We start from the raw sequence: 17,864 nt of genomic DNA, 5'->3' as shown, positions 1-17,864 counted from the left end.
CTGTAATAATTAAAAGACATCTATGTAGACATCTCGTGGCCTGACGTGTCGAACCAGTTGGAAGACTGATGACTGAAGAAAAACGGGGGCACAAAGTTTATTATCAAAAAAGACAATCCTGCCGTGTTAACTCAGCTCACCCTCTTCTCCATGGGTTACAGAAGGTTGAATGAAAAGACTTGATTCTAAATTGCAAACAGAATTTCTATCAGAAAGCGTAACCCTACAGTTCTGAAAAGCCAGTGTATTTTGTACATTTCTTACGATCTCCATCCGGCGTTGCATTTTTTAAGTGATTCGTCACATAGCACACCACCTACTGTATGCGATCATTCTCAATCAACCATCAATCTCCCTCGCCTATAGCCTAGTGGGTGTATCCCAGAACCTTTGACAGGACATCGAGATGAAATATGTTACAAATACTGGAGAAATATCTGGCAGCGGCTTGAGGGAGTTGCAACTACCTGGTTTCATACCACGTTCCTTAGCTGAATCACTTTCTGAATTCGATGATTCTATTACGAGCTTGCACCACTGGCGACGTGTACTGGCACATTCGGTCTGTTAATACACGCCCCGGATATCACTGCCTATATTCAATGTCGCGGAATTTGTGTGGAAAACCACTACATTCCGCACCAATACCATATCTCGATTTATAAAGCTTGTATAGTTTTTAACACAGCTATCGTTAACGATATTTGCGTGCCCCGCTTGACAGAGTAATATAGTCTTTGCGATCGTGTTTTTAATAGCTGGTCGCTATTTCGAGTTTCTAGAGATATAATTTCCAGTCTTTGTCTTCGGAATTATAGTGTGCAAGCGATTGGTAGTATACTGCTATGTGCTTGATATCGAGAACTATCGCGTAAATGGTATGTATGACATTCTAGCAAACTATGTGAAATATACATACGTTCTTGTAATCCCAGAATCTGGAGATTGCTGTAGAAAGCATGGCAGTATGCTAGTAAACAGGTCGGGGCCGGAAACAGCAACACCTTTGTAGCAAGGGGAACTAGCCCAGCCTTTGTACACCAGTTTGGAGAGTTACCACAGTACGTTGAGGGCGCTCTGATCGCGCATCAGGCAAGTATGTCTGTGATGTCCGAGAGTCACGTGATGTCTTCTTTGTTCGAGTGTTCAGAGACATTTCCAAGCAGACCATCCTCCTCTGGTTCAGACAGGAAAATAACGATCCCTGATTCCAGCAGCAGCAGCAAACATAAACTAAGCCCACTCACCATTTCAGAAAAGTGATGAACACCACTGAAGCTGTAGGACTCAGAAATTTTTGTCTCTGTGTTAGTGCCTTCAAACAAGCAGCTAAAACTCAAAGAGTGGTGAGCACCCTGTTTAGAGTTACAGCGATATTTATGTCGACTTACAAATACTGTCGTTTTGGCATGTAAAATCAAATATTGCAGTTGATACCGATTTCGGTGTCTGTTTCCTACAAAAGAGTGTGAAGTGTCTCAGGGAAGTTCCACAGGTGTGCGGTTATCTTTTTAGAGTACACGTTCGACTGTAGCAGTACACGTCGCAAAACTGCCGCAAACTACTGTGCAGCGATCTTTTTTGAAAGTGTATTTAGATATATATTCAGTTGCATTTAATAACTCCTGAAGCAGCCCGTGATCAAGACAGAGATATTTCTCACAAAAGCATGCGAAGAGTCTCTGGGATGGTTTCAAAAATGTGGTCCGACCTTTTTAGAGCCTGTGTTCAAGTGTGATAGTGGTGGTATCCCTCGTAATAAAATGTGTAATTGTTTAAGTATTCTCGTGTCATCTGCATAGCTCTCTCTCTCTCCCTTTATGCACTGGTACATTTATTTCCTGTGTCATCTTCAAGTTATGTATGTGACAACATTCCACACGTTACTGAAACACCAGATGTAATATCTTCTGAAGTAGTTTGTGTTCAGTAACAATGGGTATCCATGCGCTGGCAACAGGAAGGAGAAAGGCTGTGGGTATTTCCAATGTGACAGAAAGTACACCACCACTCCAGCGGCTACTACATGGCTGTGCCAGCATGTAGCCCCTCTTCCAGTTAAGCACGCACGCCAGAGTGAACGTTGTAAGGTGCCTATTACGCGAGGAAGACATTTTTACCAGTTTAAATAAATTATTGTCTCTTATTGATGTATTCACGATAGTTAGGAAGTGCTGTAGTCCGTAACCAGCCATGAGTGGGAGAGCATTTCCCGCGCTGGCTGGCTACGTGACGAAGCGTCCATATGTCGCGCGTAGTCTGGTGGGGCTCGGCTCTGGACCGTAGCAACAAGCGTCAGTCTGGGAAATATACATGACAGGAAGTACCGCCATCTTGGCGCCAAAGTCACCGATTTTGTTTATTTATTCTTCTTCTTCTTCTGCTTTTACGGCCTCATTGGACCACTTCAGTCAATCATTTCTGGTCCTCTTCTTTGGTATTTTCCCCTTCCGAGTGTCCCAGTATCTCTTCATTCGTTCCGATATTTTTCGTCGTTCCTCATCTGTAAATACCCTTTTCATTGTATGTCGTTTGTCAATTTTTCGTTTAAATCTTATTTCTGTGTCCCTCAACTTCTTTAAATTTGGCGTTTTGTTCTGCAAATCATCCAGAGTTATTTCCAGTTCTTCCATATCCTCTCTTATTTCCTTAAGCCATCATCCTTGTTGTTTCAAATTCCAGAGTTTCTCAATAATTTTCCTTGATAATCTGGTTTCTGGTGTCCTCAGAATGTGACCACAAAAAGAGATCCTTTTCTTTCGTATAGTATCGGTGATGAGCTCCAGTTCTCTGTATACCACTTCATTTGGAACTATCTGCCATTGCCCAGCTTTTTGATATTTCTTATTTATGCATGTTCTAGCAATTCTTCTCTCTACTTTTAAAATTTTGTCAATTCTGTTTTTCTGGGTGACTTTAAAAAGAGTTTCACTTCCGTATGTAACCTCTGGTTGAACCACCATCTTGTAATGTTTTAATTTTGTTTTAATTGATAGACATTTTTTATTATACATAGACCATGTTAGTTTTTGAGCTTTTATCATTTTATTAGTTCTTGCTCGCCATGCAGGTTTCTCGTCCAATTTATGTGTTATAATTTCACCCAGGTATTTAAATTGTTTCACTATTTTAATTTCCCTATTGTTCACTGTGATGTGATCTATTACAAGTGGATCCGTTACCATTATTTCAGTCTTTTCAAATGATATCTGGAGTCCTAATTTTTGTGCTATATTTTGTAAGCTTGTTATTTGTTTTGTGGCTTCCTGAATATTATTAGCTAGTAATGCTAGGTCATCAGCAAATCCCAAGCAATTTAGGTTTATTTTATCTTTCTTAGTTCCAATTTTAATATTCATAGGATTTTCCTTGTACCATTCTCTCATTACATATTCAAGAGCACAATTGAATAGCAATGGTGATAAACAATCTCCCTGTCTCAACCCTGTTTTAATCGTAAATGGTTCAGATATTTCTCCTCTAAATTTTACTTTGTATTTGGTGTTTGTTAAGGTTAACTGTATCATTTTTATTAATTTAGGATGAAGTCCAAAATTCCTTAATATTTTCATCATTGAAGATTTATGGATGCAATCATACGCCTTTTTGAAATCTACAAAGGTTATGACTAGTTGTTTTTGCCTTCTTTTGTAGATATCCATAACTAACTTCAAGGTGATTATCTGTTCTGGGCAGCTTCTCCAGGATCTAAATCCTCCTTGATATTCTCCCAGTTCCAGTTCTAGTTAATCTTTACAGCGGTTGTATAGTATTCTTGCCATGATCTTATACATGCAGTCCAAAAGGGAAATTCCTCTATAGTTGTCTGGATTTGATTTTTCTCCTTTCTTATGTAATGGATGTATTATAGCAGTAGTCCAATTTTCTGGTAATTTCTCTTCATTCCAGATTTTTACTATGCATTGGTGTAATGCTATCTTTACTGGTTCTGCTGCGTATTTCCAAAGTTCAGCAAGCGTTTGATCTTCTCCACTTGCTTTGTAGTTTTTGAGTTCTTTCAAAGCTCTGTAGACCTCATTAATTGTAGGTGGATTTATATTTTCTGCTGGTGTTTTAATTGGGGTTTCTGTGTTTATCTGAGGAAGTTCTGGGGGATCTTCACAATTTAGTAACTTTTAAATGTTTCTGCTAGAATTTCTGTATTTTTACTATTGCTATGGGCTAGGTTATTATCTTTATCTTTTAACATTAATGTTGGAGGATCATATCTTTGTAATTGTCTGCCAAATATTTTGTAATAGTCTCTTTAGTTTGTTTTTTCACTATATGTTTCTATCATTAGAAGTATATCTTTTTGGTACTGACGTTTAACTCTCCTTATTATTTTTTGTATTGTCTTCCTTTGTTTTGTGAGTTCCAAATATGATTTTTCTGTTTTTTCATTTTGATGCCTTAACCAGGCTTGGTGTCGATCCAACACTGCTTCATCACATTCATCGTTCCACCACTGGTGTTTTTTCCTTGGATTTATAGGGGCAACTTGTTCAGCTATTTGTTTCAATTTGGGAATTATTTCTTCCAGATCATCTGTTATTTTTATATCCCTGGTTTGTGCTTCATAATCTTCATTTTGTATCAGTTTATGAGGGTCATAGGTTCTCTTCTTCTTCTGGTGGGATTTTTTCTTTGCTAATGGGGTTAATTTAATTTTAATTTTTATCATGTAATGATCTGATCCGGTATCTGTCCCTCTCAGTACTTTCACATTGTAAATTTCCTTGTGGTAATTCTTGTCCATGCAGACATGGTCCAGTTGCCATTCTCCTTTTTTCCAGTCTGGATGTTTCCAAGTTTTTAGTTTACTTGGTCTTCTCTTAAAATACGTCGACTTTGAGATCATGTCATGGTTTCTGCAAAATTCCACTAGTCTTACGCCATTTTTGTTTGTTCTTCTTTTTGCTGTCCATTTCCCTATTATGTCTCTATATCTCTTTTCCCTTCCTAACTGGGCATTGAAGTCTCCAATTAAAATTTTGATGTGATTTTTATTAATGTTATTTGTCGTTTGATCTAAGAGCTCCCAAAATTTTTCTACCTCTTCTCTGTGTTCTTTTTTATTATTTTTATCATTTGTCGGGGCATGGGCATTTATTATTGTGTACATTTTATTTGCAGCTTTTAGAGTTAATGTTGAGAGCCTGGGAGATTGTGCTTTAAATTCTATTATGGACTCTATTATTTTTAGACTCACCACGAATCCTGTTCCAAATTGTGGACACTGTTTCATGACTCTTTTCCCTGGTATTCCCTTATAAATCCTATATCCTTGTGATTCTATCGGCTCCTGATCAGTATTTCTCATTTCTTGAAGTCCGGTTATGAGAATCCCCTTGCGATCCATTTCATCCGTCAGAATGTTGAGTTTGCCTGGTTGTATGAGGGAATTTGTATTGTGTGTCGCAATGTAGTTTATTTGTCCTGTCTTGAGTTTTGGTCGTCTGTCCGTTTTGGTTATTTTCAGATGTTCCGAGTCATCCAAGTTATCTTTCAGGTGACTGCCCACCGTATCCGAGTGCAGTCTTCCTTGGTTATTGCCAAGCGGTGGATTTTTCCTTGAAAGATTTCCTTCCATGTTTGACTTTCAAAGGTAGTCAACCTTGTATGGAGCAAGCTCCGAGTTACATCTACGGTTGTTAGCCGTAGAGGTTGTTTAGTGTTTGGTCCGCGAGAGCTATTTTATTTCGCTCAAGTCCGCTGGTAAACCGGTGAGGACCCCCCCTATCCGCCACCTGGGACGCGCCACGTCGGAGTATCACCTCTCCGCCTGCTACGACACAGTAGTAGGTTCGTGGTTGTTTAGTTATATTTAATAATAAAAGTCATTTATGACAACATGAATACTAGGAGGAGCCTCTGGATGTTTAAAACTATTTATCATAATTTTGCCTCGTTAAAATTCACACCCGTTCATTAACAACTTGTAAGTAGGCTGTTTATGTTTTCTTATTGGCAACGTTACGTAGCGCTCTGTATGAAAATCACTGGCTGTGCTGTGTGCAGTCTGTGGCTAGTTTGCATTGTTGTCAGCCATTGTAGTGTTGGGCAGCTGGATGTTAACAGCGCGTAGCGTTGCGCAGTTGGAGGTGAGCCGCCAGCAGTGGTGGATGTGGGGAGAGAGATGGCGGAGTTCTGAAATTTGTAATACTTATTTAAACAGAAATTACGAATTCATTGTTATTGTGAACAGACGACACAGTGTTATTGAGTGTGTACATTCTTGCTTGTTAGTTACACGATTACGTAACGACTATAAGGCTCACATACTTAGGACATTTACCAGTACTGCTAATGAGATTTTAATGCAACATTTTGGTTTACTTGAAAATACATTCTGGATTTAAAGTACTTTCAGTGAGATACCAGATGACTTAGTATTTGGTTTCTTTGACAGCTACATGATTATATCACGACACTACTAATATGTGACACGATTTACATTGTTGCTTTTGCGGTGTATCTGTTTTATATCTGCACAGTTTTTCTGAATTCTTCTGGAAAGTAAAACATGTTTTAGTAGTAACTTTTGTGGTATAGCTACAATGAGACAGCATTTTCCGTAGCACAAAAATACGTTACAGTACAGTACTTTCTTCATCACGGCAATAAGCGTAATAACTAAGATATCTATATGCAAAGCATTTCACTTTTGTTTATCATGAGGTAAGTACATTGGCTTCTGCAGAACTTAGCTTTTGGAGGACGATAACTACGACACTTCCACAGAGATTATCTTACAACAAGACGCACAGTTTAACGCTACAGTACACGTATTTGAGTGATTAATTTTGTACTTAAAACATTTATTTTTAAAGATATTTGAAGTACAATGGCCCAAAGGTTTTCCATGGTACATTTCACTCCATTGCTGTAATCTGTAACACCTGAGGGTATAATTACATCAATTCTCAGGGGGGTACACGCTTACTTTTGTGTATCATGTGTTTGGCAAGCACAAGGAGCCCTAACTAAAATGGTATTTGCTTATACAACTTTACACATCGATACCATATATCTCTAACACTGAAATACACAGCTATCTGATTATTTAACACAGAAACAAATTTTTTTTTTACTATGTCAATGACACATGTTTACGCAGTTACACAGTTGGATAATTTCACACTTATGAAATTGTATTTTGTCTGTACTTTGTGAACCGTTCATATTTTTTTTTGGAACCATTGTGATACTATGCGAGCTTCGAATGATATATTTGGTATGGGATCACGATTTTTGAAATACGTTTGAGGCAGATGACACTTTTGACATGAGAAGAGAATTTTTTTTAGGTTTTGAAATTATTGGAGGAAGCTACGACGATTTTGAGAGTTGACTGAGGTGTTATGATGTTATTATTACGATGAGTATGTGTATTATGCTGTTGCGGTATGTTTATGATCAATAAGCTGATGCTATATGAGGAATTTGGTTATGCTATGTATTTATTATGATGAAATATTGAAGTGTCGTCGCAAGATTGACGTGTAGACGAATATATATATGTGTAATAAGGTAAGGAGTAATGAATAGTGGTTAGGGACTCTGACTTGTGAAGAAGGATGTTGGAAACCAAGAATCGTACTTGTAAGAGTTATGAAATGTGTGTAAATGCGTAAATGTATCACAATGCCGGCGAAAATTTTTTGGACACTGTTATATTCATAAGATTTTGTTTCTACACATTTGCAACGCAAATTCTCAACCCATGAAATTTTGTATATGAGACTGTCACTGTAGCGGAAACTGCTGTCATAAATATTTCCGTAAGAAAGTTAAGTGACCACCTGCACGTAATGCGTCATGAACACCCAGCTGCGTCAGACGCCTGGAGAAAAAGCCATTAGTGTGTGCGGTTTCAGAGGCACAGGTAGAAAAAAAGGGAGGCCCTTATCCTTGCTATTGACATTCCATTGTAGAAAGCATCCCAAATACGACACGCTCAAACTTAAAAACATATGATTACACTGTGGAGCTCTTAATTTATGATTTACTGAAACGCCTAAGGAAATGAGAAATATTTTATGTCTATACACCTGATTATGACTACTGTCTTTATAGTTGAGAGATTTTTTTACTACCTTATGAAATGCCATATGGCTAATGAATGATGTTTCATGCCTTCCTTTGTACATATTTTCATTTTTTTTTTAATATCTAGTTTCTAGCTGCACTGCAGCATTGGTTAAAATAGAATTTTATAGATGTACTAATATAAATATTTTCTGTCTACAGATCCAGTAAATACTAATTTTGTAATACATTTCCCAAAAATGGGGGAGCACAAAGACATTTCCCTTCACAGGAATTGCATACGGAATTTTCTTTTCAACTACTTGGTAGTTTTTTTTGTAGAATAACTTCTTGTGGTGCACCACTTTAATTACATAGACATTAAGATGTGAATATACATTTCCCTTGTCTGCATTGTTGTCTTTAGTGTGATGTTTTTTCTGCTTGAGCTATGTCATGTTTAGATATAAGTAATTTCATTTGCTGCTGCTGTTTGCCAGGCATAGTGTTACTGAATTTGACTTTGTGTTACTCTTCTAAGCCAGTTTACTACTGATTTATTTTTCTTGTTTGCTGCACATTGCCTTATATTAGTTGTAATGTTGCAATTGCTTTGCTAATTTCTATAATGCTGCTTGCTTCGCAAATCTGCATTTTTTTTCATTGCTGTTTGCGTTAATTGTTTTGTGCTGCTGCATTGCCTTGTCCCTTAATTTAGCATCTGAGCTCAGTAGATTTAAGTTAGCTTAAGAGGGGGTAGCCTATAAGAGAATGAGTTGCGATGAATTTGAAGAAATGCACTGAGAGGTTATACGAGAGAAACACAGAAAGCATGCTTGGATAAGATTTTTTTGGCTGGAGCAAATATCGAAATAAGACGAAAGATCTATGGAATGAAGTTTTGGGTTGGACTGCAGTACCAAATGTTACACTGAAAACGAACCCTGTCCCTTCCTTTTGTGTTATCCCACTATGTGTTTGTGTACCCTTGTGTATTTGTTGTCTTCCTGTCTCTGTGTAGTTTCATAGAATTTTTTCTTCTTCTAATACTAAGCTACATTCACTATGATGAGGAATACTGTTATCCTCAAATATAATTGGCATTAATAATATGTTATTTACCTTGTAAATATGCTTAGACATTATTTATTCTGTTTTGTTTTAATGCTCCTGTGTAAAGTTGATGTTTCAAAAGTTATTCTGATCTTTTATGTATTTACTTATGTCATAATACCTGTAACACTGATGTATATGTCTATTTCTATTCTTTTGTAAAGCCTGTATTACTACAAATGTTATCTGTATTGTTATGTTTTTAATTATGTATTTTGTTATTGTATTCTTATGTTATAAAATTGTAATTGACACCAGTTCATCAAATTAAGTAACTTGTAAGCATTCATTTCACTGCAAACATTTCTGTTGGTCATAGTAATTGACAATATGTGAGAAGTAGGGACTGATAGTGTTTGCACATGTGTTAATAATTCAGCAAGGGACTGGATAACAGCATTGCTGGTTCTAAGGACAATTCCAAAAACTTTGTGAGTGCACAAGTGGTGGTTATGGACTTGCTCTATTATCCGCAAGACTCTTCGATGGTGATTGTGCACCTGCACAGTCGCAGCAGATGGCTGCTGGACATCTCTACAAGGACTACAGTGGGTCTACACCTTTGATGACCCACCAATACCATTATTTCTACAAGGACTACAGTGGGTCTACACCTTTGTGGACTCACCAGTACCATTATTTCTACAAGGACTGCAGTGGGTCTGCACCTCTGGTGGCCCACCAATAACGTAATCTCTACCAGGACTACAGTGGGTCTGCTCTGTGATAACCTACCTACCAATATTCTTCAAAACGTCGAATGACTCTGCTTTGGGTTTGCTCTGTTGTGGCCCATTACCTGTCAGCATGTCAAGAGTCAGCACTGTCTTTCCTTTGGAAGGACAACACTACTTCTTCAAGACTGCATGGAAATCCACTACTTCCATGCGCATTGTCTTTTACTGCTCAGACTTTGAGAAAAGAAACGGCAGTTTCACTGTGATGAATGATCAGGACTGTCTTTATGGACTGTGAGAAAATTTTAGCTTTTGACCAACATTGTACTAATAAGTGTGTGCATTTGATATCGTTCTTACTGTAATTATGAAAATTTTTTTTCAAATCTGTATTGGCCAGTGCCCAAAACAATTTGTAAAATTTTTTGTGGGGAGCATGGGGGCTATGTAAGTAGGCTGTTTATGTTTTCTTATTGGCAACGTTACGTAGCGCTCTGTATGAAAATCACTGGCTGTGCTGTGTGCAGCCTGGGGTTAGTTTGCATTGTTGTCAGCCATTGTAGTGTTGGGCAGCTGGATGTTAACAGCGCCTAGCATTGCGCAGTTGGAGGTGAGCCGCCAGCAGTGGTGGATGTGGGGAGAGAGATGGCGGAGTTTTGAAATTTGTAATACTGGATGGCATGAACTGCTATATATATTATGATTATTAAGGTAAATACATTGTTTGTTCTCTATTAAAATCTTTCATTTGCTAACTATCCCTATCAGTTGTTAGTGCCTTCCGTAGTTTGAATCTTTTATTTAGCTGGCAGTAGTGGCGCTCGCTGTATTGCAGTAGTTCGAGTAACCAAGATTTTTGTGAGGTAAGCGATTTGTGAAACGTATAGGTTAATGTTAGTCAGGGCCATTTATTTGTAGGGATTTTTGAAAGTCAGACTGCGTTGCGCTAAAAAAAAATATTGTGTGTCAGTTTAAGCACAGTCATGTATAATTGTTCAAAGGGGACGTTTCAAACTGCATATCTTAGTTAAGTACGAACTTGATCGGAAATCCACGAACTGTGACGAAACTAGTAAGAGATACGGTCTGCGCGCCAAAGTTGGCAGTCGGCGTAAGAGCTCTTCCTGTCTTGTTCGATAGTAGTGATGCTCTCGGTTAGGAGTAGTTTGTGACATGAGTGTTTCATTATTGATCTAATAGGAACAAAAGTGATATTACGGCATTCTGAATGTTAATTTCGTGTAAATAGATACCCCAAAGTTGATCGACGACAATTTCAGATAATTAGCTTTCACCGACAGAGACATCCAATGGGCAAATGAAGAATCTGCACGGCACGACATTTACGAGAGCTGCACCGCGCACAGGTAGGAGGAAATTCGACAACACGACCCGTCAAGGCGGATCAAGGAAGGTCCGACTTACACTCGCAAATTCCGAGTGCAAATGCTGACCAGGTATACTGTACGTCACATATACCACTCTCTACGGACTCACGGCTAAGCTGAGTAATAACAGTATCAGTTTAGAAGCGAGGGGGTCTTGCAACGTCTTGCCTCTTGCGCTTCAGAAGACAGAGGACTTTTATCAAATGATTTACAGTTACAGCACACACATTTATCAGCATGTATTGTGATGTGTAACTTCACCTCATCCTGCTGCATCTTCATAATTTGTTTAAGTGTATTCGTCTTCACTGAATATCATTGTTATCAACAAAGTCCTCAGATGCATGGTTACAGTTAATGTACTTGTTAAACTCCTCCTTCTCCAGCACAGACATCTCATCCACTGAAGACAGTAAACAATTACGTCTGTCCTGCCAGTCCAGCAGCTAGATATAGACGGAGTCCTTTTCCCACCACTTTTCCTCCACACTGCCATCTTGAATTACGTCATGGGAGGGGAGAGGGGGAGTGTGAGCAGCGTCCTTTAGTGGCAGTGTTGTGAACTAGTTCAGCTGGACTGTGGAAGCCAAAGAGAGAGGGATAGTGGTCTTCATTGAGAGACAATATTAGTAAAAGAGAAAGAAAGATGGTTGGAGACTTCAAATTGGTGCATAGATGGGTAACTTGCTTTAAATGTTCCGAAATGTAAAATTTTGCACATCACAAAACGAAAAAAATGTAATATACTGTGACTATAATATCAATGAGTCACTGTTGGAATTGGCCAACTCACACAAATACCTGGGTGTAACACTTTGTAGGGATACGAAATTGAATGAGCTCATAGTTTCAGTCGAGGATAAAGCTGGTCGTAGACTTTGATTTATTGGTAGATTATTGGGGAAGAGCAATTAATCTACCAGTTCAGAATACTGCTCAAGTGGGCGGGACACATACCATATAGGACTAACAGGGGATATTGAATGTATACAGAAAAGGGTAACATGAATGGTCACAGGTTTGTTCAATCCGTGGGAAATTCTGACAGAGATACTGAAGGAACTGAACAGGAAGACCCTTGAAGGTAGACGTAAACTATCCTGAGAAAGTCTACTAACGAAATTTCAAGAACTGGCTGTAAATGATTACTCTAGGAATATACTACAACCCCATATGCATCGCTCACATAGGGGTCATGAGGATAAGATTAAAATAATGACTACACGCACAGAGGCATTCAAACAAGCATTCTCCCTGGTCTCCATACGCAAATGGAACAGGAAGGAACCCTAATAACTGGTACAATTGGATGTACCCTCTGACATGCACTTCACTGTTGTTTGCAGAGTATAGATGTAGATGTAGAGATAGTTGCAGTAGGAGCAAAAGTGGTGGAGACAATGTGAACGAAAACGAGAGATGAGTGGAGACTGTATGTACGCTTGGGATGTCTGGACTCCTTGTCCAGGCCTGAGAACTTTAATGCGAAAAAATTTGCCCATTTTCCCCCATCTCCTGTAAACATGTGTTAAAGTTTTCCGGTCTATGGGTCAAAACCCCTAACAAACCATCCCAACGACATTTATGGAGAGGAGACTGTTGGTTGAAGGGAAAGATAGCAGACTGTAAGACAAAAATGGTAGAGAAAAGGAATAGCACAAAGACAATGGCAGTGGGACAGAGAGACAGTAAAAGTGGCAGAGAAGGAGATAGTGATAAGGAAGAGAGAGAGAAAGGGATGCAGACTGACACTGGGAGAGACAGACAGGAGAAAGTTCAACAGGAGAAAAAGTAGACAGTGGGAGAGAGTCATATCAAGACAGTGGCAGTGAGAGGGAGATGTTTTGTATGAAGAAGACTTCACTACATGGAGGTAGACTGGGTAAACGGATTTAGAGTGTTACAGAACAGAAGAGTGCAAATATGTTCGAATGCCAAAAGTTCTGGTGAGGAAGGCAGGATGAGGAAAGGCTGTTCGTTCCCCACTTTTCTGTCAGAGTCTTTTAAAGAGGAGCATCTTCGTTTTTTTGTGCTGCAACAGGAGCATTTTTCATTTGGTTTCAGAATGAGAGCACTTAATGATTTGCAGCAAACTTTACAAATAACTTGAAACCTTTATGAAGCTCTTTCTTTCTGAAACCACCCACAAAATGATAAAAAAAATGTTCATCGCTTAGTACATTTTCGCTGTTCGTACAATCAGATAAGTGCATAAGGTATGACTTCTTATTTCTTCTTTACTACTAACATGTATTCGAAACACGTTATGCAGACAATATCTACATGTAGCACTGAATGTACAAGCAAAATTATTTCATTTTTCAACACATTTCAGGAGATATGAAGATTTAAACATTGAGATGCTTGGAAAACTAGTCTTTGCTTAAAGGAGGGTAAAATTTACCCACCGTTTGAATTTAGTGATTTCTAACAAACCTTAAACGTAAGTTCAAACCTTTTCTAAACTTTTTCTCGCTAACACACTCAGTGTCAAATATTTAACACTTTAACTCATTTGTAAAATAATCAGAAGTTTGAAGCTTATACGTGACTGGAGGTTCTTTAAAGAACACTGAGTGTTATTGTGCCCAGAAGTTAGCACATTCAATTGATTTCGCCTTCATCTGAAGAAATGTCAGTTATAACATGAGTTTGAAGCATTCAAAATGCTGTAATAACGCTCTTGTTGACACTCTGAGGCCAATGGACGACATGGAGGTTTCCAAGAATTTTTAATCTTGACAAACTATATCTGTAAGCTGTATGGATTCTATACTCTGATTTGTGTCATACAACAACAAACAGTTGTGGTAATATCAGTGTAAATTTTCTAACGGATTCTTACAAGAACAATTATCTTGAAATCCTACTCCTAGAGTTTGATCTTAATAATCAGCTTTCCAGTATGTGTGGAAGAAGACTGTAGAACTCTGACCGATAACGTTTTATTTGATGAAGCTTAAAGCAAGAAAATAACTGCTAATGCAATACCAAATGCTGTCTCTGATCATTTTGCACAGTTAATAATGATATATAATACAGTGCCTTATAGTACATATTTCCCTCAGAAGAAATCAGTGTAATTAATGATTCCAGGACCAACACTTTTAAGATTATTTTAAAACACATGGTATGGGATTAAGTTTAATGTAAACCAAAAGCTGACATAAAATTTAATGTATTACATGACAAACTGATATCAGTATGTGAAAATAGTTTCCCACACAAACGAATCAGAAATGACATTAAACAGCCATGTAAAAGCCATGGGTTACTAAAGGAACTCTAGTATCTTGCAGAAGGAAAAGGGAAATGTAGGCTATCTATAAGAAAACTCCTGCAGCTGTTACCACAAAAAATACTCATAATTATCAAGAAGAGTTATTAAAAAATCGAGAAACGTTCACATTTTGTTGTGGTTTCTAGTAAAAAAATTTATCTACTTCGCACCACGCAAATGAAGCTACCAAGAATGTACATATAACGTTTTAATAATAGTTCAATGGAAACAGTAAACAGATATGGATAAAAGACTAATTATTCCAGTGTGTATCTGTGTCCTTTTCAGCCAAATATTATTCTCTCCTGAGTAATAACACTGATATATTTCTTTGGGAAGTGCATTGTACTACCAGAATGTGTAGCGCATTCGGTTGGTTGATGACACTGGAGTTTTGGTGACTGGAGCTGGTTGTTTAAATGGAGCTGGCATACATGACCCAGAATTCATATTCCTCAGTAAGGAGGTCAGCTTGAGTGTATTGTAGAGAAGGAGATTAGTGCTTAACGTCCTACCAACAATGACGTCATTACAGATGGTGCACAAGCTCGGATTAGGGAAGAATGGGGAAGGAAATTGGCTGTGCCCTTTCAAAGGAACCATTGGCAGAAGCAATTAAGAGAAATCATAGAAAACCTCAATCAAAATGGCCAGATGCAGGTTTTAACCATCATCCTCCTGAATGTGAGTCCAATATGCTAGCTACTGCACCACCTCACTCGGTGTGGGTCAGTGGAGATGGTCTTCTGATCATGAAGTGTGTCAATAACAAAATGTTTTTCAGAGTGTTAATCTGCCAGATATGGTCCATCATACATAGGACGTAGAGATTTCCTTTGTGCATCACATCTTATGAATACATGTGAAGAGGTCATGAGTTCAGGATTGATAAAGACAGATTTTGTACCATGATCTCGTGAAGTCGAACATTAATTGGTTTAAAGGATGCCATGTGCTGTTTCAAGTTGAAAATGCAAGTTAGAATGTAACTTTCCACTCATGTAGTATCTAACAAATCGACTGAAAATCTTGTTGTCATGCCACAAGTCATTTCTGCGGTGGTCATGTTATATTCTGGAATCACTTAGGTACAGAGACACATTAACATTGTTGGTAAGCTATCAGTGCCCTTAATGCTGTCTTGATGTTGCAATGCTACCATTCAGCTTCGCCTTTCAATGCTGGGTAGTAAACAATGGTGTTGATATGTATATCTAAGGTCTTTGGGAGATAACTGAACAATTGACACTCAAACTACCGTCTTCTGTAAGTGATGATGATTTTTGTGACTTCAAAACGTGCGATCCACGATAACAGTAGGATGTTTTCTGCAGAGTCGTCTTTCAATGGAACTGCCTCTGGCCAACATGTAAACCTGTCGATCACTGTTAAGAGATAGGTGAAGCCTTGAGAACGAGGTAATGTTCCCACTAGACCAACATGTATATGTAAGAAAGACTGTCAACTTCACTGAAAGCACCATAGACATTCCTCATACATTTTGAAATTTCGGTCACTGACAATGAACACACGTTTTTGTCCATAGCTTTAGATCTTGTTTCAGTGAAGGCCAAATAAAGTACTGTCGAATCATGTCTACTGTTCCTTTGATGCCATGGTGAACCAAGTCATGTTCTGCACGGAAGACATGTTATCAGTAGGATGCAGTAAGATATGGCGAGAGCTTAACCGCAGAATTATCACAAAATAGCTATGATCCATCAGGTAACTATATTGTTACATTTACTGAGGAACAGAAGTTTGAATTCTTCATTTCGATCAGTTCTGTGTCAAATGGTTCAAATTGCTCTGGGCACTGTGGGAATTAAAATCTGACGTCATCAGCACCCTAGAACTTAGAACTACTTAAACCTAACTAACCTAAGGACATCACACACATCCATTCCCAAGGCAGGATTCGAACCTGCAACCAGAGCAGTCGAGCGGTTCTAGACTGAAGCGCCTAGAACTGCTCGACCATTGTGCCTTTACAATGCTTTCATGTGAAATACTGGCTGGTAACATGATGTCCATAGCTGTGGAACATCAGCAGGAATGTTCTTCCTCCAGAAAGGTATTGAATAACTGTGGTGAACTGACTGAAAAGGTCCAAATGATGCCATTGCCTAGGTGATGCTTTTTCTGGGCTCTCTTTAAATGCAAATGTTAATTGCTTGTGTCTGTAAAAATTGTGAACTCTCGGCCTTCCAAACAATAAAGAAATTATTTGACTGCCGAATATGATGCCTACAATTCATGGTCGTACATATTACAAACATGACATTAATACATCTTCCATAGATCATGAATACGACATTTCATAACAATGAGGAATGTGTCAGATTAACACAAGTTTTCTTTATACAACATATTTAACGTTTTTTTACAGTTACTACTTCATGTCTAAAAATTCATCTACTGAATAGAAGGAGCTGTCATTCAGAAATTCTTTTAACTTGTTTTTAAATGTTGGTTGGCTATTTATCAGACTTTTGATGCTATTTGGCAAATGACCAGAGATTTTTCTGGCAGCATAATTCACCCCTTTCTGTACCAAAGTCAGATTTAACCCAGAATACTGAAGATCATCCTTTCTTCCAGTGTCATAGCTATGCACTTCGCTATTATTTTTCAATTGGGATGGGTTACTAATAACAAATTTCGTAAGTGAATGTATGTATTGCGGAGGTGGCGTGAATATCCCATGTTCCTTAAATAAAAGTCTTCGAGGTTATCTCGGGTGGGCTCCAGCTATTATTCTGATTACACACTTTTGTGCAATGAATACTTTTTCTCTTAATGATGAATTACCAAAAAAAGATGCCATATGAAAGCAGTGAATGAAAATTGGCATAGTAGGCTAATTTACTGATTTGTTTATCACTATAAGGGGTTCAGTCTGTGTTGTTGCCCCAGAAGATGATTACACGAATATTTTCTCAGGATTTGTAAGCGGTGGGTCCTTGAGGTACAGCAATACACAAACACGCAAAGTAAGTTTAAACAGTTTTATTAACAAAGGCAGATTACAAAACACGCACGCATCACTGTGTCTGACATCCTAACACTGGCTAATTACGGTCGTATCAAAAGGCTCCATGGTGGGCTAAGAAAAGAGACACATTCGCGCCCAGGCCGCGCTCGTTAATACTGCCCGCTGCGGACGGCGGACAGTCGCGTACTCTCTGTCGCAGAGTGGCCGGACGTGCGTCTACTGACCAAGCGAATCGTCAGCATTCCAGACAGGTCGGCTGGCGCGCGCATGTTAACGTCCTGCACAGCTGCGTGCAACCCGTAGACCCTTACATCACCAAAATTTGCAATAACTCTTATACCATAAGCAGCTGAATCTAATCATTTCAGTAGATCATCAAT

The sequence above is a fragment of the Schistocerca cancellata genome, chromosome 3 (genome assembly GCF_023864275.1).
Source record: "Schistocerca cancellata isolate TAMUIC-IGC-003103 chromosome 3, iqSchCanc2.1, whole genome shotgun sequence".
Classification (NCBI taxonomy): Eukaryota; Metazoa; Arthropoda; class Insecta; order Orthoptera; family Acrididae; genus Schistocerca; species Schistocerca cancellata.
The sequence above is the reverse complement of the archived record's forward strand: the minus strand, read 5'-3'. Positions refer to the sequence as shown.